Genomic DNA, 7,877 nt, shown 5'->3' on the forward strand with positions numbered 1-7,877 from the left:
GCTCACAGATGGTTACCTCTTCTCTCAGCCTGGCTTCCACTACTCTTTCCCATAACTTCATGGTGTGACTGATGAACTTAATTTCCCTGTAGTTACTGCAGGTCTGCACATCTCCCTTATTTTTAAAGATCGGTAACAGCACACTCCTTCTCCTTTCCTCAGGCATCTTCTCACCTTCTAAAATCCTGTTAAACAATTTTGTTAAAAACTCCACTGCTATCTCACCTAAACATCTCCATGCTTCTACCGGTATGTCATCTGGTCCAACCGACTTTCCACTCTTCATCCTCCTAATTGCTGCTCTCACTTCCTCCTTACTAATCCTATCCACTTCCTGCTTCACCATCTCCACACAATCCAACCTTCTCTCTCTCTCATTTTCCTCGTTCATTAGCTGCTCAAAATACTCCCTCCATCTTCTCAACACACTCTCCTCACTAGTCAACACATTTCTATCTACATCCTTTATTACTCTAACTTGCAGCGCATCCTTCCCAGCTCGGTCCCTCTGCCTGGCTAATCAGTACAAATCCTTTTCTCCTTTCTCAGTGTCCAACTTCTCATACAGATAGTTGATAAGTGCATCAATTATCTGACAGTTCTCTTACTGAATTACAGGAATGATTTGACCTACTGAATGAAGCTCAAACACCTTTGCATTGTAATTCCTCATACCATGATATGTAAAAATGTAAGAACATTTAGCTCTTTAATGATATTCAACTTCTGCACTATTACAAATGTATCAGCAGCCCATCTGCAACCCCCTGACCTTAGTCTTACATTTCTGTGAGGTTTTTTTTGCAGAGCAGCATTATGCAGCAGCTCCCCTGAGTATACACTTTTATTCAAGTCCAGCTTGCTCACAGGGTTAACACAGGGCACTCACTGAACACAGAAATCCACTGCAGGTGGTGATGATGTGAAAAAATCTGAGGGAATCCCTGTAGAGCATCACTATTCACACATCTCTCACCATTCCCTTAGACTAACCCAAACCCAGTTTTTTTTATTTTGCTTCAGAAACCATTAAATGTATGTTTTATTTTTTTTAAAGCAAAGCAAAGATGTTTCAACATGCTTGTTGAATCTACCAGGTTGAAATCTAGGAGCATTAGGGTGGGCCCCAAAATCTTGGATATGTTTCGAGCATGTCAACAAAACTCATCCCGAATGCAGAGAGCAAATTGCTTTGCATCCTGACACAGAAGAGGCGTATTGTGAGAGTCAACAAGCAGTGCTTCAGCATCGGCCATGGGAGCATTGTAAGAGTGAGAGGAGGTCATGCAGTCATCAGGGGCGTTCTACGTGCTGCCGCTGAGGTGGAGGCACAGACAGATGGGCTTGGCAGCAGAACAACAGAGAGGCGTCCCCCCCAATCTGCCCGCAAGGAGGACCACTCTAAAGTTTGCCTCTATTAAATGTCGATTATGTGACACACACTGCACGCATGGTGGATGACCAACAAATGTCTTTCTGACCCTTGAAGGCCAAGCTCATGTGAAAAAAGAAACTGATGCTACAGGGCAATTCAATGAGTTTGCAAGCCTGAGAAACTGACAATATGTTCTGTTTACGGCTACAGTATTTTAGGTCTAATTGATTATGCATACAAACATCTTAATGCAGTTACTTTTAATATTTGTAGTTGTCTAGTAATACTAAAAGAATTTGCTGTTTGTAGATGTTTTGTAACTGTTTACATACATGTAGACATCAAATTTGTAGTTGGGTATTTTGGCCAATATATAATATTAATAGTGCATGTTCAAATATCTGTGCTGTGGTTTTAAAACTGGCAGATGGTGCAGGAACATCAGGGTGCAAACCTCCTCCTGGGCTTTTATTGATGCCTATAGTAACGCCTTTTTTTATATTAAGACTTCTACCAGTTTTAATGTCATTTTGAAGAGGAATGTTATTTCAAATCCTATAAAAATTACAATTGAGAGCTGAAATGAAAAAGATCCAGGATTGTTTTGACAACCTGATAGTGTTCTGACTTTTATATTTTCTTCTCCTCCACTTTTAATCTTCTTTCCTAGTCTGTGTTTTAGCTCATTCTTCACTAAATACTTTGATATAAACCCAAAGTGATCACAGTTTGGGACAAACTCTCAAGAGTTATCAGTGTGTATTATGTGGAGGATCTAGTCAAAACAAGCTACACTGAAGGTCATGCAAAGAGGAAAGAGGGACTACGCATCCAATCGGGCGTGGGTGGATAGAGGCACATATGTGTGTGTGTGTGTGTGTGTGTGTGTGCAGGAGAAAAAGTGTGCATATGTGAGAGACAGAATAGAAGAATAAAAAGGATGACCATGAGAAAGAAGACCATCTGTCTCATATTTTCTCTTCACCGTGATAAAGGGAGTGCAGGACGGGAGTCGTGAGCGAGGCATGATTTTAAAACTTGTAATGTCACTCCTTTCTTCTCAGAGTTGTGATCTCGATCCATCCTTGCTGAAATTTCCTTTTTTTTCCCAGTCAAGAGCAGTAAGATTACAGATTCATCCCACTGACACTGCCAACTTAAAATAGAAAACACATGATCCATTTCTTTCCATCTGTACTGACCCCACTTTAGGTCTATGTGAAAATGCTGGCACGACCAGTGCCTCACTCTTAAGGGACCAAATGTCACATTTTTATTGCTAAACACAACTGCGTCAGCAGAGGTGAAAGCAATGCGTAGCTTTTTTTCCTTCCCTCATGTTTAGGCCGTCTGTTGTGTACAGATGGACCTGAGTGTTTGAATCCATTTGTGTCTGAATAAAAGAAGCCATATATCAAACTGCTTACTATGAGCTAATGAATAATACAAAATATTTTAATATATACTATACTGATAAAAAAAATATGTATGTATTAAACTATTTTAATTTGGTCATTTTAACTAGAGAAATGTAATATATTATATAAATAATTATTCTTGTTTTAACAGAATGTGTGTTACAATGATACCGTGTGAACAACATGATTTATAATGATATATCGTGGTTCCTGATATCAGTTTTTAATTCTTTTTTTTAATTTGTATAGTGAATGAATATTGTCTCAAAGCAGAAATATTCAGCTATATTTAGTTCTACAGTATTTCCATAAAGATGAGCAAATAATATTTGAGTTAATTAAACAACGTTTGATAGCAACAGCTTTTCTCTGGTGGAGTTATGCAATCTGACATATGCAACCAATTAACAGATCAAATATTCACATACATTTCCCTGTAATCTCCAGATAAAGGTTAGTTTTAAAGTAACCAAAAGTATAATGTTTAACAGTTTGCGAATAACTCATAATTGTATCCTATTTTGTTACTTGGTGTTTGATAATGAAAGGCCTATTTTGTATCAGCAGATGCAACAAGTATCTATGATCCTAAAAATCGTGATCATGATATTACTATACAGCTACTTCAATTATGATACAATATACGGCAAACAGATATTTATTTATCAATCATTGGACACATATTTGAAAGCTGGCAGCCTGCAAGTTTCTTACCTTGACCACCTTCTTCCATATGGATCAACTTTATATTCTAATCTCATCATGTATGGGCATACCTCGGAGTAGGCACCAATCAGAGGCCGCATTTTATGATGTCATCATGCAGACTTCTGTAAAGTATTTTGCAGTATTTTAAAACTACAAAAATACAAAACACTAAAATATTTTGATACAAAATATGAAGACATTTTCAACAATCCTAACAAATACAAATGCCAAATTCCTATTATATTTGAAATACGTATTTAAAATACATGTATCAAAAATGCTGCCCATCCCTGTTCCTAATGATACCCAGGATACTGGGGGCAAGCAAAAACATCCTGAGTTGATATGATGAGGAAAACTTGAAAAGAAACAAACTTAAAAGGGTCATCTGAGTGAGACAAGTTTTTTTACATTTTCATCTGATAATTGATGTTGACATGAGTACAAACTGTTTGGGGCCAGTTGCCATTCTAAAGCTTTTTCGACAATTGTAGTCAGCAAATCATTGTGGTTTACAAAGGCAGGATTGGAAAGAGAAAGAGGAACAAAAACATTATTATTTATGCTAATTCCCATGTAAAGACACTGCTTATCTAAATGCAACATACTCACAGTCTGTCTCAAAGAATCCTTAGCTCCTGTACATGTTTTGTGTTTACTGCTCCTACATGACATCATTTAATTTCATATTATAGGCTTAAATATAAGAACTAAACCTAACTATGGATTAAGAGTAAAGAACATTAGATTAGATCATTCCCATCTAGGCTTAGATGCCTAGACTTCCCAAGAGACAGCAGGATGTATTGTTTATTTCCACTGATCCTCTGATGGCCATATTGTGGCTCTGTGGGATGTCAAAAGCACAAAGGGGGCCTGCTGCATTGTCACTGCAAATGAAGAAGTTATCTGAGGGACAGCAATCAGAGCCTGGATATGTCAGAGAAGTTTTTTTGTATATATGTGTGTGTGTGTGTGTGTGTGTGTGTGTGTGTGTGTGTGTGTGTGTGTGTCAGAGAGAGAGAGAGAGAGAGAGAGAGAGAATTTTTTGCATCACTGCAGTTTAAGAGGACCATAATTTTTCCACACCCACCAGCATATTAATTACAGTGTAACTGTGGATAGTAAACTGCACCCTAGATCTCCTTAAAAGGTTGAAGGATATAGATTTTATTTCTTACTGCTGTCTCTAGATGTTCGTACCTGCTTTATAGCTCATAACTTTTCAGTTTTTTTTGTTTTTTTCAAGTAAAACGTCTTTATTGTATGGTTAATTCAAAATGAAAAATAGTATTTATAAATTATGAGCATCTTTCATTAGCAGAAGCTTCTGTTTCGTTAAAACTTGACTCTGAAACAGATCCAAGGATTTTTCAACAACTGAACATTAAAGCTAGCCTTCGAGCTATAAAGATTTGCATCTAATGTACTGAATTAATATACCTGATTGCTCAGTAGTTTAGGAAGTGTCATGGCAAGAGAGAAAACAGAAAGACATTGAATTAGGCATTTGATCATTTGAATCTGCATTGGGAAAAAAATTGTTTTGCTACTGTTCACAGAAGGATCTCATAGCAGCTTGTTTTATGGGAAGATGGAATGTGCTTGGAGGCAAAAAAAGTCATGACCTCATTTAGGGTCTTGGCGATAAATGTCCTATTCTTCATAAATCAGCCTACTGACAAATTCTATTCCAGATTTTTTTTAGTACCAGTATTACAATAGTAAGGTAAAAAATGAATACGTTATGAATGACTTAAAAATACAATACGAGAGAATGTAGGTGAATGCTGTGTTAAGTAAACTTGTAAACGTTTGTTATGATTTTTTAAATATAAATTTAATAGTATGCACTACGATACATTCACAGTATGGAAACTCATTTTAACATTTGTCTTTCTCAAAGTTCTCCCTTTGCAGTGAATACTTTTTTGGTTTTCATCATGTCATTTATATGTGATCTAAAGTGCTGCAGCAGAGCTCCTTTAGCATAAAAGATTTTGCTGACAGTCATAATATGAAACATCACACTATTGATGCCACATCGCCCTTGCATTTTACCTTGAGTTCACCTCATGCAGGAATGTTCAAAAACTACACAGGCTTACAAAATGCAGACTATGATTAATCTGTTTGCCCTGAAATATCCTCACACTGAGCATGGCATGATTTATGTGGATATTACTCTCCAAAGGAACACGTCGCATCTACCTTTGCTGGCAAACTCCCAGAATATAAACCCTTGCTGAAGGGGTTCAGGTGAGACATAATTTAGGCATGCTAATAATACACTATAGATTTTTTTTATTACCACTTAAGACTTTTAGATTTTGCATTCTGTCATGTCTACAGTCTGATCATATATTAAACATTTAATGACATCTGTATTTTTGTCAATTTATGACAATCTTTGGTAGTTAAATTCTTATTTACTTTCAGGATACATGTGTATTATTTCGTATGATACACATTTAAACGTTTATAGTATGTGGTTAAATTACTTGAGAAAACACTACGTATTTAGACTGTAAACGTAGTAGTATATAGAGAACACACACACACACACACACACACACACACACACACACACACACAACACACACACACTCTCTGAAAACAAACCAGGCTATTCATAGTAGATTAAGCTTGGTTAGTGTTACTTACTGCTATTTACATAAATACCCTGCCACAGTTTTATTTTTGTCATTATCCTATAGAAATAGTAAGCTAGTCTCTTATCTCTCTAGTGCATTTGCATTTGATCAGCTGGACAGGATAAGACCAAGCTGCACAATTCACACAGCAAAAGAGAAACTGAGACTCAAAGAGAGCAAAACTTGTCAGACAAAGTGTTGCATTATCAGCCCAATCTTTTAAACACATATGCATAATGCCTGTGGCTTGAGGTGGAAATCCCTGAACACTGAATCCCCTTTTCATTCTCTGTATTGATGAATTCCCTTATCTCTCCCCACCAGTCACACCAAAAATAAAAGACATGGCTGGGCTTTTGTGCACCATAGAGCCCCAGTTTTGTTTCACAGAGTTTTCTCTGCCTCACTTGACACACCACAATTTTTTTAACCCCCCACCACCACCACGTTATAGTTTTCCACTCCTATTATTCTCTAACCAGATTCCCTGTGTTTGTTTTTTGATGAGGGGGTGGAAGTGGGATGAGGTTGGGGTGAGGTCTACAGAGAGAGAGGGGCACAGACAAAGTTTGTTGTGTTGTGTCATGGGCGTTAGTTCTTTACCAGCCAAATGGGAATCAAATAGATACTTCTATGGATTAAATTAAAACCCAACACTCAAGTTACCATTTGCAAACAATCCTAAATGAAATCCATTTTCCCATCACCTTCCCCCACCTTGATTTGTTGAGATTCAAAAATGATCACAAGCTGCATCCCTCCAGAAGGAATGAATTCCAGAAATGCTTCTGAACAGATAATGAAATAATAAGATCAGGTCCAGATCATCTATCACCCCACTGCACAAAGAAACACATTGGGGCTTGGTGTGAAGGTCTCACAGGTCTTACATTGTTCCTGACTTAATTTAACCTAATAAGCACAGAATAAATAAAGCCTCAGAGAACAAAACCACCATTATTTAATTAACTCTGAATTTGTCTTTTTGTATCCAGTTCATGACAACATCCAGTTCAAGACAGTGATATTAATAGTGTATAGTTCACAAATGAAGGTCTGAAATGGAGGAAAATGTTTTGTATATTGTAACTAATGTGCTGCAGTATAGCAATTTATAAACTTATCCTTTTATTGTACTGTGTTAAAATTATAATGATCATGCATCTGCAAACAGAAATCTCATCTGTGCTGGGTTTTTTTTTTTTTTTTTGCTTTTCAGCCTTTGGCTCCTCTCTGTAGCAGCATTGGTATCCATTGGCATTAAGACTGGCATGCCAGAGGGTAACTCCAGACAGGGGAGGACATGCTTGTGTATAGAGAAAATCTCTCAATCAAGTGAATGCCTGGGTGGCCAATTAGCTGAAGAAAAAAAAAGTTAAATCCTACATGTCGTGAGATTATTGAAAATGCGAACATATTTTGTGACTGTATATTTGATCAAATTTCACTTTTTCTAACATCACTAGCGCTTTGTCACCATTATTTTCAATACAAAACAAGGGCTTTGTGTGTCAATGCTCTGGATGTTAATGACAAAAATTACAAAATTTGCAAAAAATCAAGGACTTTTTGCAAATGTTTAAATGTCCTAGAAGTGTGTGGCTAATTCTCAGTAGAGGAGACCTGCCTGCTAAACACAGGGCAGTCCTCTATTCTGCAGATTTATTCAATTGAAGTCAGGTCCCCAGCGTCATAAGTGCACTGCAGAGTCCCTGAGGCTGG

Source organism: Silurus meridionalis, chromosome 10, assembly GCF_014805685.1.
Source record: "Silurus meridionalis isolate SWU-2019-XX chromosome 10, ASM1480568v1, whole genome shotgun sequence".
NCBI lineage: Eukaryota > Metazoa > Chordata > Actinopteri > Siluriformes > Siluridae > Silurus > Silurus meridionalis.